This window comes from Eumetopias jubatus, unplaced genomic scaffold (assembly GCF_037043125.1).
Source record: "Eumetopias jubatus isolate StellerSeaLion01/CBP00866 unplaced genomic scaffold, mEumJub1_p1.0 scaffold_7, whole genome shotgun sequence".
NCBI classification, from domain to species: Eukaryota; Metazoa; Chordata; class Mammalia; order Carnivora; family Otariidae; genus Eumetopias; species Eumetopias jubatus.
The window spans coordinates 145,867,985-145,883,815 of NW_028274813.1; the positions used below are offsets into that span (position 1 = coordinate 145,867,985).

General features: G+C 39.9%; 1 protein-coding gene across 3 annotated transcripts in view; it reads left to right on the forward strand.

Moving 5' to 3' along the window:
- The first annotated feature begins 5,101 nt into the window (after positions 1-5,101).
- The window catches only part of NIPA2 (NIPA magnesium transporter 2), a 32,415-nt gene continuing 21,685 nt past the window's right edge, over positions 5,102-15,831 (forward strand). The window contains exons 1-2 of one of the 3 annotated variants that reach the window (XM_028087287.2): positions 5,102-5,373; positions 5,963-6,095. The gene's annotated coding sequence lies outside the window, so the exon portion shown is untranslated. Of the gene's footprint in view, positions 5,374-5,799; positions 5,865-5,962; positions 6,096-15,831 lie in introns of those variants that run through there. The other 2 variants (XM_028087289.2, XM_088024978.1) reach the window with 2 other exon arrangements.

The following is a 15,831-nucleotide window of genomic DNA, read 5'->3' on the forward strand; positions in this document are numbered from 1 at the left end:
CCAAGCACAGTAGTAGCTAGTAGCTCTGCACCTAGTTCTGAGGGTTATATAAAATCAGGCATGCTCCCTGCCCTCCAAAGAGTTTATGCTCTAGTTCCTCTGTTGCTAAGTCATGTCCTTGTCTGATGACCCCGAGGCATGACATTTTTGGCATCTTTGTTGTAATGGTAATCACACTGGTACACCATATTTCCAACCTCACGTGGTAGTTTCATAAAGGTTTTTTGTGTTGGAGAGCTGAGGCACAGTCAAGAAACAAAAAGATTCTTCTATCTGTATTAGCAGTTCAGAAGAGAAGGAAAGGACTAATTCCTGCTGAGGAAATTTGAAAGTTGGTATTGGAATTGCACCATGGCAAGCAGGATAGGAGGGATGCCAATGAAGTAACACAACAAATCCATATAAAATAACAGATAAAGGAACAGAAGATGGAGGAAAATTCAAACTATGGTTGCCTGTCTATAAAATGGATTCCTTTTATTTTTAATGATGATGTTTGGGGGATGTCAGTGTCCTCCTTACTCTAATTTGGTGTGCTTATTCACTGTGTTGGTTTTCTATTGCTGCTCTAACAAATTACCACCAACTTTTTGGCTTAAAACAACACAAATTTATTATCTTACAGTTCCAGAGGTCAGAAATCCAACACAAATTTAACTGGGCTAAAATCAAGGTGTGGGCAGGATTATATTCCTCCTGGAGGCTCTAGGTGAGAATCTGTTCTCTTTTTCAGTAGAGGCCTTGCACATTCTTTGGTTCATTCTCCTTTCTCCATCTTCAAAGCCAGCAATGTTGCATCTCTCTGACCCTTCTTCCGTTGTCCTATCTCATTCTCTGACTCTGACACTTCTGCCTTCTTCTTACAAAGACCCTTGTGATTATTTTGGACCCACTTAGACATCAAGGACTATCTCCCCATCTCGAGACCCTTAATTTAATGACACCTGCAGAGTTCCTTTTGCCTGTAAGGTAACATAGTCACATGTTCTGAAGGTTAGGACTGTGGACATCTTTGGGGGTGGGGCATTATTCTGCCTACCATATCCACTCACCATCTTATCAAATGAGGCAATTATTAAAAGCCATCTCCTGGCTTTTAATGAACATCCTGGTGTTCTACCTAAATTTGCTTCAAGTTATTACTGTCTTTTTCAGAGAAATCTCCTCTCTCCTTCTGACAAATGTTTTGGAAAATGCCCTACTACATTTGTAAGTCATCTATGGTCTTGAGTAAACTTAATAATATTAATTGGAAAATATTTATATAATACTAACCTTTTAAAATGCTAGAGATACCAGAGGGGAAGTGGGGGGGGCGGGAACGGGGTAAATAGGCGATAGGGATTAAGGAGGGCCCATGGTGTGATCAGCACACAGTGATGTATAGAAGTATTGTACTTCTATACAATATTGTACTATATTGTACACCTGACACTAATATTACACTGTATGTTAACTAACTGGAATTTGAATAAAAACTTTAAAAAAATAAATAAATGTGAGAGAATGCCACTATTCACTTTGGAAGGACAAAAAGCATATTTAGTGATACGGACTTGAGCTAAAGAAAAAATAATCATCTGTTTTGCTGTTCTCATGCTTCTGGCTGGCCTCTGTGGTAACAAAACCAAAACATAGACGAGCAACTAAATACATGAGAAACTATTTGATTTACTAATACATGATTTTTAAAAATACTGTTTATTAAAGAAGTCTTGCTTATACTTCTATAACAAAGATTTTTCACAGCTTTATTGACATATAATCAACATACGCTAAACTGCACATATATAAAATACACATTTGGTAGGTTTTGATGTATGTCGTATGATGTTATAGGATGAAAGCATCACCATGAGTAAAACAGTGAACATATCCATCACCTCAAAGTTTCTTTTTGCCCCATTGTAATCCCTCTGCCCTTATTGTCCCCTCTACTCCCAGCCAACCATTAACTTTCTGCTGCTATATATTACCTTCCATTTCCTAGAATTTTATATAAACATAATTATTTATTATATACTTTTGGTCTGGCTTCTTTCACTTACCAAAATTATTTTGAGAATTAGCCATGTTATAGCATGTATCAATAGTTCATTCCCTTTTATTTTTCAGTGGTATTCTATTATATGGATATACCACAGTTGCTTTTATCCACAGTTGCTTTGTTATTGGACATTTGAGTTGTTTCCATTTTTTTGGACATTACAAATAAAGCTGCTATTGAATGTTCATTTACAAGTCTTTTAAGGGATATATGCTTTCCATTTCTCTTGGGTAAATATCTAGGAGTAGAAAAGCTGGGTCATATGGTTGATATATGTTTAACTTTTTAAGGAACTGCCAAACTGTTTTCCAAGGAAGTTGCACTGTTTTATGATCCCACCAGCAGTATATGAAAAGGATAATGGATTTTTAAAAATTTAAAAATATCTATGATCTATGATTAAAAATATCTATGATCAATCTTTAACACTCACATTATATAAGTTGTGCAACATCATGTGCTGGAGAAGTGGTCTGGACATTTAAGGAGCCTGCATAATGTTAGCAGGTATATTATATACACCTATAAAAACAATGCACTGTGTAATGTGGCTTTTAAGTGTCAGGTGGAAGTCCAAATAAATGTGAGAGGAGTCTGTGAGCTACAACAAAGAGAGAAAGCTGATTAGATGAGGCAGGGCTTTGCTGGGATGATTAGAATACTGGCAGAAAAGACCTGCAAGTAAATTCCTTAGGTTAACATAATTTCTAAGCATTTTTTTTTAAGCTTCTATCTATTTGAGAGAGAGAGGCAGGCAGAGGGAGAGGGAGAAGCAGGCTCCCTGCTGAGCAGAGAGCCTGACATGGGGCTCGATCCCAGAACCCTGAGATCATGACCTGAGCCACAGGCAGATGTTAGCTCACTGAGCCACCCAGGCACCCCATTTCTAAGCATTCTTTTTTTTTTTTAAGATTTTATTTATTTTTTTGACAGAGATACAGCGAGAGAGGGAACACGAGCAGGGGGAGTAGGAGAGGGAGAAGCAGGCTTTCTGTGGAGCAGGGAGCCCAGTGCAGGGCTCGATCCGAGGACCCTGGGATCATGACCTGAATCAAAAGCAAACGCTTAATGACCGAGGCACCCAGGCACCCCAGCATTCTTGTTCATACAAACTAACCACTACTTTCATTATAATCATCTGCCTCCTACAGGTATCTGATGGCATTTGTTAGTTATTGCTACATACCATCTCTGTCAAAACTGGTGACTTAGAACAACGATCATTTAGTCTTTTTCATATGTTTGTGGATCAACAGTGCACATTTGTGGACCTCAACCAATCAAATCGGTCTGTTGTTGGCTCAATCTCTGGTGTCTGGACATAGTATGGTTCATCTGGGTAGCTTTCCAAGTGGTCTGTTCCATGTGGTCTCCTCCAGCAAACTAGTCCAGGTTTCTTAGCATAATTTAGTCTGGGAACCACCGCATTTTCTTGGCCAAAAACAGTCCCAAGGCCAAGGCAGAATTGGGATGGAGTGGAGCTGCAAAGTCACTCTGCAAAATATGTGGGCACATGGATGGGTAGAGAATTGGAGCCATTTTTCATCAATCTACCATATCATCAGAGACAAACATGCCAACCATCTTTCAATATTTAATGTAATTCCTTATTTGACTATGTAATCTAGAATTTGGCTGAGACCAAAGAATTAAGCTAAAAAAGTCCTCTGAGCCAGTTCTAAATACAAGGTTGGCTAGTTACCAAGCCCACAGAAGATTAAAAGCTTTTAAATTAGTAGCTGCAATAAATAAATAAATAAGTAGCTGCATAGTCACCTAAAATGAAACCAGAGGTTGGTAACTAATCCAATTAGTCTGAAAAAAGCAAATTATATTTGGTATTTTCTGGTTCAACAAGCATTCACCTAAAAAATATTCCCACCCAACATGATTTACATTTCCAATACTAGTGTTTTTGTATCTATTCAGAAACTGGAACAACATACCCAAAGGACCTTGGCACCTGTAACCAAGATACTAACAACAGGCCTCACTCCAGATCTGGCTTGTTCCTCGCCCCACACATCCTCCCCTCCCCCTCCCCCCACTTCCTAGAAATGAGCCCTCTTTGTCCATTTTATTATTTTTTTAAGACATTTATTTTTAGAGAGAGCAAGTCAGCTGCAGGAGTGGGAGAGGGAGAGAATTCTCAAGCAGACTCCCAGCTGAGTGCAAAGGATCCCAGGACCCTGAGATCATTACTTGAGCAGAAATCAAAAGTCTGAAGCCTGACTGAGCCGCCCAGGCACCCTGGTTTTCTCTAAAATGGACAGAAACAGGGGTGTCTGGGTGGCTCAGTTGGTTGAGCCTCCAACTCTTGATTTCCGCTCAGGTCATGATCTCAGGATCCTGAAGCTAAGCCCCAAGACGGGCTCCCGGTTTAGTGGGAATAGGCTTGAGATTTTCTCTCTCCCTACCCCTCTGCCCGCCGGGCATTCGCGGGCGCTGTCTCTAAAATAAACAAATCTTTAGAGAAAACCATTATGGTGGGTCCTAGGGAAGTTCTCCACTGGAGAAGCAAGGCGGGATGGCTTAACAGTAGGTTTCCCACGTATTTCATGAAAAATACATCTCTGTTCCAAGTGTCTCCAGACGCGCTTTCACCAAACCACTAACTCGCCCAAAGAACGCATCTTTCCGGCTTTCGGTTAAGAAAGGGCTCTACACTGAGCCCCGCCCCTCCGTGTTCCCGACCCATCCCCAGCTTCCAAGCCCAGCTCTAGCCCACCGCTTGCACTCTCGGAGCACTTATTCCCTAGGGGAGCTCTAGCGACACTGCTTAAAATGCAGCTTCACACGCTAACTGCACGTGGGAATTAGCATTTTAAGAAAGCGGCACACGGTACTTTAATTTTGATCACCTGGTCGGCTAACCTACTTTGTAAAATATCGCCTCCAGTTCTCCGTGTCCCGCCCTCCACCCTCCTGCTTTCCCTCTCCGCTCTCCAGCGCCAGCTAAAGAAACCGGAAGTCCACAGGAACGCGCGCCGGGGCGCGGGCCTTCGCTGCGCTGCGCTGCACCGCGCGTGCGCGCGCCGTCTCTTGCGTCACTCGACCGCGCCCAGCCTTTTGGCGACGGTCCTTGGTCCCGGCCGCGGCGGGGGTCGCAGGTTGTCCGGGGTAGGTTCTCCTCGGCGCTCCCCCATGGAGGAGGCGGCGCTCACGGCTGCAGCCCTGGATGCTCTCACCTCTTTCTGTACGGCGACGAAGGCGCTGGCCGCGCGAGCTCAAGAGGCGGCGGCCCGTGCGGCCTGTGTGGGCGTGTAAGCGGAGGTGACCGGGGCCAGATAGTGGAGGGGAAGCCGCATGGCCGGCCTCCAACTGGGGTGAGGTCGCCACCCTTTCTTTCTTTCTCTTTCTTTCTTTCTTTTAGGCAAGCGCGAAGGAGCTAATTGTGGGCGACTCTGCCGGTCTTGGGTTCTTGGGTTGGTAGGGGCCCTTCAGGGGATACGTGTGTTCAGAAATGGAAGGGTTTTTCCAAGCCTTAGGAGTCGGCCGTAACGTTTTGAACATGACTGTTTTAATTTCGTTTTATAAAGTCACTTAATCCTGTTTTCCTCTCCCTACAACTGTACAAAACTCTCTATACGTTTAGTTTTGTATTTGTGTCTCTTTAGTTTCTTCACGAGGTTTTTCAGTTTGTTTAATACAGGACTATGTTTTAGTTCTGTTTCTAGAAGTTATATACCATATGCCTAGTTAGTACTTTTTTTTAAAGTAATAAAAGGAAATATGAGCGAATAGAGGTCTTTGTTTCATTGCAGTAAGCTGTCTGTTGAAGCAGTATGTTGTCCTTGGTTGAGTAGGTTTCATGTTGGTAAGTAAAACGAGTATGGAGGCTAGTAACCAAATTTTTGGAAAGTATTTAGTAACTATGCAGTCCTTTTGCCTACTTCTGTATTTTCTTCTTTCCAGGCCGGAGCTACTCTGCCAGGGTTTAAAACTTTAAATGAGAATAAAGAGTATTTACAAGGAAATGAAAGTGAATAAGTCATCTCTAACTGCTTCCAGACTTTTTTTCATAAGAGAGACCATATTAAACTTACATGTAAGTTAAAATTTTAATTTGTAACTAATATTGCTAAATTAGGGTTGGAGATTTAGGTCCTGTAGTATTTATAAGTACTGTTTTTAAAAATAATTAACTAAATAAGAGATTGGAAAAAATTAAAACAGTGGAAACCAAGCAGAAGTAAAGATTAAGAGCTCTAAAGTTTTCATTCAGTGTGGGCAGCCCATATAGAAATAGAGTCCAGTGGACACTTAGGTTCCATTTCAGGCTGTGTAACTTTCTCTGTGGTCATCTGCATGTGATTTAACCCCTTGGAGGTTTGGTTTCTTTGGTTGTAAGGTGGGGATAATGATACCTTCTTCTCATTGGGTGTATTAGAAATAATGTGTATCAGTTACCTGGAACAGTGTTTCACAGGTGTGCAGTAAGTGGTAGCTATTACTATTAGAAATAATAAAAAAGTTACACTTGTTTTTAGGATATTTCTTTTATATAAAAATACCCTGCAGTGGTATCCTACCTACCCTTGTTCAGTGTCAGCCACAGTGGCCTTTCTTTTCCTAGAAGACTGCATACCAGTTCATACCTCTCTGCCTTTGCATTTTTTTCTCTGCTTTTTTCTTTTTCCCATCTCTTTCAAGCCTTTGCTCAATGTTACCTTCTCCACTAGGCCTCTTAACCAGCCTAGTTAAAATAGAAGTCCCCTAACCCAACTCCCCAGTGCCCTTAACCATAGTATTTACCACCTTCCAATATAATATTCTTATTTTTATTGTCTTGTCCTACCTCCAACACAAGGTAAACTCCATGAAGGCAGTGATTTGGGTTGTTTTATTCACTGTTGTATCCCCATTCCTAGAGCATAGTATGTATTCATGTAGATGTTTGTTGGTTGAATAAATGAGATAAGCACTTGTCCCCAGTGAAGGGGATATGTCGTATACATAACTGTAATACAGTCTAGAAAAGTGTCCAAAGAGAAGTGTAGGTTAAAGGCCAGGGAATTCAGAAAGATTGATTACTCTGGCTTAAGGAATTCAAGCAGGGCTTCATTTTGGAGGTGCCTTTTGAATTGACTCCTTAAAGATGAAAGGGATAATGTAAATAAAGATATGGAAGAGGAAAAGGAGTAAATAAGAATGGCAGCAGTGTTTTGACTTCGGGTGGAACACAGGGTGTGTGAAATAGAGTATTGGAAAATAAGATTTAAAAGTTAGGTTTGGAGCAAATAGTGAAAGGTCTTAAGAAGATTACAAATTTGAGCTTTAAACAATGGGTAGCAGGAGAATGAGATGGCACAAATGTGTTTTATAGAGCAACGTGACAGCATCATGTATTGAAGCTGGATTAGGATTGGGAGAGACATGGAGGTGCAAGGCTGTATTTCACAAAGGTAGACTCCATCTGGCACTCTTGGCCCTTGTATCCAGTTTGGGTAATGAGGATGGAGAAGCCACGGTCAGAATACAAGGAGGAGCAGATTGGGGAAGAAGAAGATGACCTACCCTGAGAGCCTGGTTGGAGCTGCCACTTGCTTGTGTTCCACCTCTGAGACTAAATGGAGATGCCAGTGGGAAAGGCAAAAGGCTGAGAATAAGGAGACCTGGATTCTAGCCCTGTCCTGCTACCTACCAGCTGCTGGAGAAGTTGCTTAACATCTTTGTGCCTGTTTTCTCATCATGGGGCCTTCACCACATATCTTTCAAGTTTTTGTGAAAATGAAATGTCAAAAATGCTGTGACAAGTTTAAAGCTGTAAATGTACTTTTGTTGATATATTCTTTAAAATTAACTTTGGTAGTTGTGTAGCCTACTGTTAATCATTTTGCAAAGCTAATCTTAATTTCAGTTTATCTTATAGATGTTAGAATACTAGTCTAATTTTTTCTGTTCCTTGAATTATGTGTTCTCTGTGTTTTAGAAGAAAATGGGCCAATTTCAGAATTTTATTTTAAGATGTATTTATTTCATTTTCAAGGTAACTTGTATTTAATGAAAGTTAACATAAATATTCATAAATATTAGTAAACTAAGCTGTGAGAATTAAATTAAAATTCAGAAAGAATAAGCTAGAAATTCTAAGAGCCTTTAAAAGTGTGTTTAAAATTAAAATGGGTCATTTTCAGAATTTTTAGTTCACTCAGCTGTGGAATCCTTGAGGACAGGGACTTGTGATCATCTTTATAACTCCAAAGTTTGGCACATTAGAGCTGCCCCGTATATGTTTAATGAACAGATGACCACATATAAGTAATAACAGCCTAGAGGGGAGGAGTATGGGATGGGTCCTTCCAATTGGGTACCCCTGAGAGGTAAGATGGGCAGGTTACCACCTGGAGCTTGTCCTCTCTGGTTTAGGAAAATAGTTGAAGTGAAACTTAGCAAGTTTTCTTGTTTAGCTGCCCTTAAACTTGGCCCTACTTCATAGTTAATCCTTAAGAATAAAAGATAATCTGTTTTAGGCTCTCCCAGCTGTGATTGACCTTGATAGTTACAGAGTGGGAGCAGATCTGAGAATAGTGAAACAAACTCATTCCTTTTAGGACATTCACACTGATGTCCTATTTTCAAACAAATGAGAAAATTAATTTACTTAGTTTAGTGGTGAAGACTGCTTTATAACTTGAGGGTTTGCAAATTCTTTGTTTTCCTCCCCCCCATCTGCCTACCACCACACTAGTGCAGTTCCATGAGTGAACAAATAACCTTAATTATGTAAAGGCTTATAAACCAGATTTGCCACTATAAATGTGTGCCTTTTGTGGGAAAACCAGCACAAAGAACCAAAGTCATTGTCTTTAAGTACCTTAAAGAGTTTATCTTCAAAGATAGGACAGTAATTGAGAGTTTAATTTTATAAGGCTGATTAAAAATAAGTGCGAAGAAAAGAGATGCCTTTGGGCTATTGAAGAAGTGTTTGTAGCACAGCTTGGAGTGTGACCTGGTCTTGAGTGAAGAGCAGGCTTTAAGTATTGGGTAGGAGGACGGGAGGCCTGTGCTGTATCTGGGCAGTGATGACACTTGTCTGAAGGGAGCCATGGTCCTGTGTTGGGAAATGAAGGGAGCAGGAGGGTTGCAACTTTCCAAAACCATATGCATAATATTGACCAATCTGTCAAAAAAGGCTTTCTGTCTACTTTTGTGTGTTCAAAATTTTCTATAATAAATAGATAAAAAGAAGAAAATAGATTTTAAATAGCATCATGAAATTCTATGTAAAATAAATATGGAGAAAATTCATATATAGGCATAATAAAGTTAAGAACAATGAACTTTCAGTGACTTTAGGATAAAATGAATAAGATTCTATTATAATGTATTGTTTTAATCACCTCTTCTTCACTTTGTTCATAGGGCTAGGATTCCCTCCCCTTGGCACATGACACTGGGTACATGAGAGTGATGGTGGTTTATTAATCACACTCAGCCCAGGCAGAAGGACACAGTACACTGCACAGGGCCGCAAAGGGTGGGGGTGGGGGGCTGCAGAGTGAAGAAGGAGTTGCTGTGGAATGTAGGCTTCGAGTAACACGTGGTTGAGGTGCGCCCCTTGATATCTGCAGCAGAATGTGATTGTCTTGCTTTAATAATTCTATAGTCTGGTAGGGCATTGAAGCCTACTACTCAGGGTTAAGCAGGAACTGTGCCAGGTCTCCATGATAAGAAGGATTATTTGACCTTTTTTTAAAGTAATCTCTACACCCAGAGTGGGGCTCGAACTCACAACCCCAAGAGCAAGAGTCATAGGCTCTACTGACTGAGCTAGCCAGGGTACTCCAAGGAAGGTTATTTGGCTTTGCGACCTTATCTGCAGGAGCAGAGTGGGGAGGGGAACTTATGGTTAGGCCATTGAAAGCCCTCCCCGTTTTACCAGATGTCAAGGCAGCACGTAATATTGGGTCTTTATTTTTTTAAAGGGAGTGATTTATTTATTTTTAAGTAGGTTCCACACATAACGTGGGGCTTGAATTCACAACCCTGAGATCAAGAATGGCACACTCTGCTGACTGAGCCCTCCAGGAGCTTGGGTCTTAATTTTAGACCTTACACCACATGTACATAATTTGCATTTAGTGAAAGTTAATATTAAGTGTCAATAAGTAAATATTACTAAATTAATAGTTACACATTTGGTATTTGAAAGGTTTCTGTTAAGTAAAGTCTAAATTTGGATTTGTGAGGATATCTTTATACTGGGATTGGAATTGTAGATAAACCTGACTTGTTTCTAGATGTCATTTTTGCAGCTAATAAAGTTACATTTTTTTGATAACAATATTCAGACTACACTTTAGCTTGTTTTCTTCAGACCTTCAAAAAGGGAGTTATAGACCAGGGAACTTTAGGTAGTCACTTCCTCAGTAGAATTTGCATGATAATTAAGAACATTGCTTGATGGTGATAATGGTTAAAGGAGTTGATTTTACATTAAGGGGTGCTTTCAAGAATCTTAGGTGACCCATGGTCATTGGAATACAGAGTGGGTTGAAGTGTTTGGTAGCTGGGTTTCTTTACTCCCATTTTCCCAGACTTTATTACTATTACCTTTGCGTTTTCACTTGTATATAGTGCTAACACTTCCTAGCATACTTTAACAACTTTTTACAGTTTTCAAGTTTTATAGGCCATAAAACAGCTGTTATATTTTAGGATGCTGATCTAAATGATGCAACTTTATTTTTAGGTCCAGTTATAATTATTCCATTCATCTGTATTAACCCAGAAAACATTAAAATATATTTTTGAGACTGCCAGATAGCTAGGTGCAAAGGATTAAAAAGGTGACTCATGTAGGTAGGGGCCTAGGGGCTGGCAGTCTAGTGAGGGAGACTGGGTCATAAACACTGTTAAACCAGTCATTTAGAGTGAACACTGTAAACACACTTGTTGTCATAATCTTTTTATAGTCTATAGAAGTAATTCTTGCTGCTAATCATTTTGTTCCCAAATTCTCTGCCTCCCCCTTTCCCTGCATGTTTATTTCTCTGTACATACTGATTGTCATAGTCCAGAATTATTCCAAAGGCAGGCTGAAGTTGAGGCTTGAGGTTACCAATGTTTGGCACATAAAGACACCACAGTTTATTTTATTTTAAATGTAAAAAGCAGTAGTAACTTTATAGATTGTTTAGCCTCTTTTGTTAGTGTATATGTTGAGGTTGTGATTCATCCAAGGTTGTGCACCCAGCTAGAGGCAGGACTGAGTCTCTAAATTCCCCACCTAGGACTTTCCTGAATCCTGAACGCATATTCTTGCCTTAGGATTGGCATCAAGAGGATTGGAGATACTTTTCCAAATACCTGTAAAGAGAGATCAATTCTGGGAAAGTGTCAAGTAGACAGTTAATCTCATCCATATTGTATGTGACTGATACAAAACTCAGAGCACCTCCCTGACTTGAGTGTCTTTACCTTCTTTCCATGTTTCAGTATTACCTTATTGTAGATTGTGAGGTGACTTTGCTTTTGGGATTGTTAGTGGTTTCTTTCTTTCTTTCCTCCCTCCCCCCACCCTTCCTGTAGGCTCCACACCAACACAGGGCCTGAACTCATGACCCTGAGATCAGACCTGAGTCAAGACCAAGAGTTGGCCACCCAATGGACTGAGCCACCCAGGTGCCCCTTGTTAGTGGGTTCTGTCCTGATATCCCTGCAGTTCTTGGGCACTGCAGTTCCTTAATATGGAAATGTCCAAACATACATGTACATACAGTAGAGAGAATAATACAGTCAACCCTTGGGTATGCCTACCACCCATCTTTACCAGTGATCCCCATTTCTGCAAACAAGTTTTGGTTTTTCAAAAATCTGTTGGGAGTTTTACATTTACCCATAATAAGCCTGTTCAGGTGTGTAAGTTAGCTATCCCAGTGGCATGTAGCAATAAGCATTTATGATTGTGTTCACAGGTCTTTAGGTCAGCAGGGATGACTGTGTTTTGCTCTGCATGTGATGGAAGGGTGCCAAGGGGCAAGCAAAAATATAAAGGTCCTCTTTAGATCTAGACTCAGAACTGGCCTTTTGGCACTCCTGTCACACCTACCTCCTGTTGGCCGAAGTAAGCCACGGGGCCATGCCCCAAATCAGTGGGGTGGGAAGGACTGTTCTTATGAAGTATTCCAGGAACCATAACCTGACTCAATGGGCAAATCTAAACACTGGCCGCCTTGTCAATGTCATCTCAGTGGGAATACTTTTTCCACTGTTACAGAACATTATCACCCATTATTTAACTGTCTTTTGTCTCCCCACTGAAGACTAAAATTTAGCTATCACTATTTTATCCATAGAGCTTAGCATAGTTTAGTGCACACAGCATTTGTTTGGTAAATACTGTTTGAGTAAATGGATAAAGTAATTGAGGGGCTAGATGAATAGCAAGTTGCTTTTGCTAAAGGCCAGAATCTAATAACCTGAAGAATAGAAAAACTTGGCTAGTCAGCAAGGGTTAATGTGTGAGTATCCTACTGAATTGCAGATTAGTTCTGGAACTCAGTAGTTAAAAAGTGGTACTGAAAATACCAGAAAGTTGGGCTGGCAGTTAGTTATAACCAATCATAAACTTTGTTGCAGAGAAACCTCTGCTTTCTACACTTTGCAGTAGAGTTCATGAGTTGGCCATTGGAAAACAAAAATGTGCAGTCTTTGGTAAGCCTCTGCCTCCCCGTCTGGTCTTGTGGCTTGAGCCTTCTAGGTCAATAGTCCTCATGTTCTCTGAAAAGTCCACCAGTATCACACTTGTACCTTGGCAAACATCTGTCTGCTAGAATCATCATCCTCTGCTAACAAAATGATATGAGAGCTGTCTTTTCTCTGCACACCCCCAAATAGGCTAAATAAGAAATAAATTATCATCTGCTTATATCTACATAGATTTCTTTTATTTAATGAGTGAAAGAGAATTTTTTATTTATTTTTATTATGTTTAGTTAGCCACTGTATAGTACATCATTAGTTTTGTATAGTGTTCAGTGATTCATAAGTTGCATATAACACCCAGTGCTCATCATGACCCATGCCCTTAATACCTGTCACCCTCTTCCCCTCTGAAACCCTCCGTTTGTTTCCCAGGGTCCATAGTCTCTCATGGTTTGTTTCCCTCTCTGATTTCTCCCCCTTCAGTTTTCCCTATGGTCTTCCATGCTATTCCTTGTGTTCCAAATATGAGTGAAACCATATGATAATTGTCTTTCTCTGCTTGACTTATTTCACTTAGCGTGATCCCCTCCAGTTCCATCCATGTCGTTGCAAATGGTGGGTATTCATCCTTTCTGATGGCTGAATAATATTCCATCGTATATATGGACCACATCTTTATTCATCTGTTGAAGGGCGTCTTGGCTCCTTCCACAGTTTGGCTATTGTGGACATTGCTGCTATGAATATTGGGGTGCATATGGCCCTTCTTTTCACTACATCTGTGTCTTTGGGGTAAAAACCTAGTAGTGCAATTGCTGGGTTGTAGGGTAGCTCTATTTTTAACATCTTGAGGAACCTCCATACTGTTTTCCAGAGTGGCTATACCAGCTTGCATTCCTACCAACAGTGTGAAGAGGGTTCCCCTTTCTCCACATCCTTGCCAACATTTGTTGTTGCCTGCCTTGTTAATTTTTGCCATTCTAACTGGTGTAAGGTGCTATCTCAGTGTGGTTTTGATTTGAATTTCCCCAATGGCCAATGATGTTGGGCATTTTTTCATATGTCTGTTAGCCATTTGTCTTCTTTGGAGAAGTGTCTGTACATGTCTTCTCATTTTTTGACTGGATTATTTGTTTTTTGAGTGTTGAGTTTGAGAAGTTCTTTATGGATCTTGGATATCAACCCTTTATCTGTAATGTGGCTTGCAAATATCTTCTCCCATTCTGTGGGTTGCCTCTTAGTTTTGTTGACTGTTTCCTTGCTGTGCAGAAGCTTTTTATCTTGATGAAGTCCCCAAAATTCATTCTTGCTTTTGTTTCCCTTTGGAGACGTGTCTTGAAAGAAGTTACTGTGGCTGATGTCAAAGAGATTACTGCCTATGTTCTCTAGGATTTTGATGGATACCTGTCTCACAATGAGGTCTTTCATCCATTTTGAGTTTATCTTTGTGTATGGTGTTAGAATGGTTCAGTTTCGTTCTTCTGTATGTAGCTGTCCAGTTTTCCCAGCACCACTTATTGAAGAGACTTTTTTTTCCATTGGGTATTTTTTCCTGATTTTTCAAAGATTAGTTGACCATAGAGTTGAGGGTTCATTTCTGGGCTCTCTATTGTGTTCCATTGGTCTATATGTCTGTTTTTGTGCCAGTACCATGCTGTCTTGGTGATCACAGCCTTGTAATATAGCTTGAAGTCAGGCAACGTGATGCCCCCAGCTTTGTTTTTCTTTTTCAACATTCCCTTGGCGTTTCGGGGTCTTTTCTGGTTCCATGCAAATTTTAGGATTATTTGTTCCAGCTTCTTGAAAAATGCCAATGGTATTTTAATAGGGATGGCACTGAAAGTGTAGATTGCTCTGGGTAGCATAGACATTTTAACAATGTTTATTCTTCCAGTCTATGAGCATGGAATGTTTTTCCATCTTTTTGTGTCTTATTCAACTTCTTTCATGAGTGTTCTGTAGTTACTAGAGTATAGATCTTTTACTTTTTTGGTTAGGTTTATTCCTAGATATCTTACGGTTTTTGGTGCTGTTGTAAGTGGAATTAGTTCCTTAATTTCTCTTTCTACCATTACATTGTTAGTATATAAGAAAGCAACTGATTTCTGTGCATTGATTTTGTATCCTGACACATTGCTGAATTGCTGTATGAGTTCTAGTAATTTGGGGGTGGAGTCTTTTGGGTTTTCCACATGAAGTATCATGTCATCTGGGAAGAGAGAGAGTTTGACTTCTTCTTTGCCAATTTGGATGCCTTTTATTTCTTTTTGTTGTCTGATTGCTGATGCTAGGACTTCTAGTGCTATATTGAACAATAGTGGTGAAAGTGGGCATCTCTGTCATGTCGCTGACCTTAAGGGAAAAGCCTTCAGCTTTTCCTTATTGAGAATGATAGTTGCTGTGGGCTTTTCATAGATGGTTTTTATGATATTGAGGAATGTTCCCTCTATCCCTACACTCTGAAGAGTTTTAATCAGGAAAGGATGTTGTATTTTGTCAAATGCTTTTTCTGCATCAATTGAGAGGATCCAGTGGTTCTTTTCTTTTCTTATCTATGTGTTCTCTATCACATTGATTGATTTGCAAATGTTGAACCATCCTCCTTGCATCCCAGGAATAAATCCCACTGGGTATGGTGAATAATCCTTTTAATGTACTGTTGGGTCCTATTGGCTAGGATCTTGTTGAGTATTTTGGCATCCATGTTCATCAGTGATATTGGTCTGTAATTCTCCTTTTTGATGGGGTCATTGCCTGGCTTTGGGATCAGGGTAATGCTGGCTGATAGAAGGAGTTTGTCTACATAGATTCTAAGAAGAAAGTGTATGCATGAGAAAACTCCGAGTTTCTCTGTATAGATTATTCAAAAAGGACACGTGAAATTGGTAAATGTATTAAACTAGATTTGTATATTTTCATGCCTGATTTTCATTCTGTAGAATTTTTTTTCTTAACAGCAAAGTTTTGTTACTAGGGACTGTCAACTAAGACTCGGAATATTTAAATATGAAGCTAGAGTTTACAAAACCAATTTAAATTTTAAATTTTATTTAAAATTTAAATTTTATATTTAGTATTGGCATATAAAAGTAGTTTTATTTTTATTTTTTCAGTTTTATTGAGTTATTCTTGAC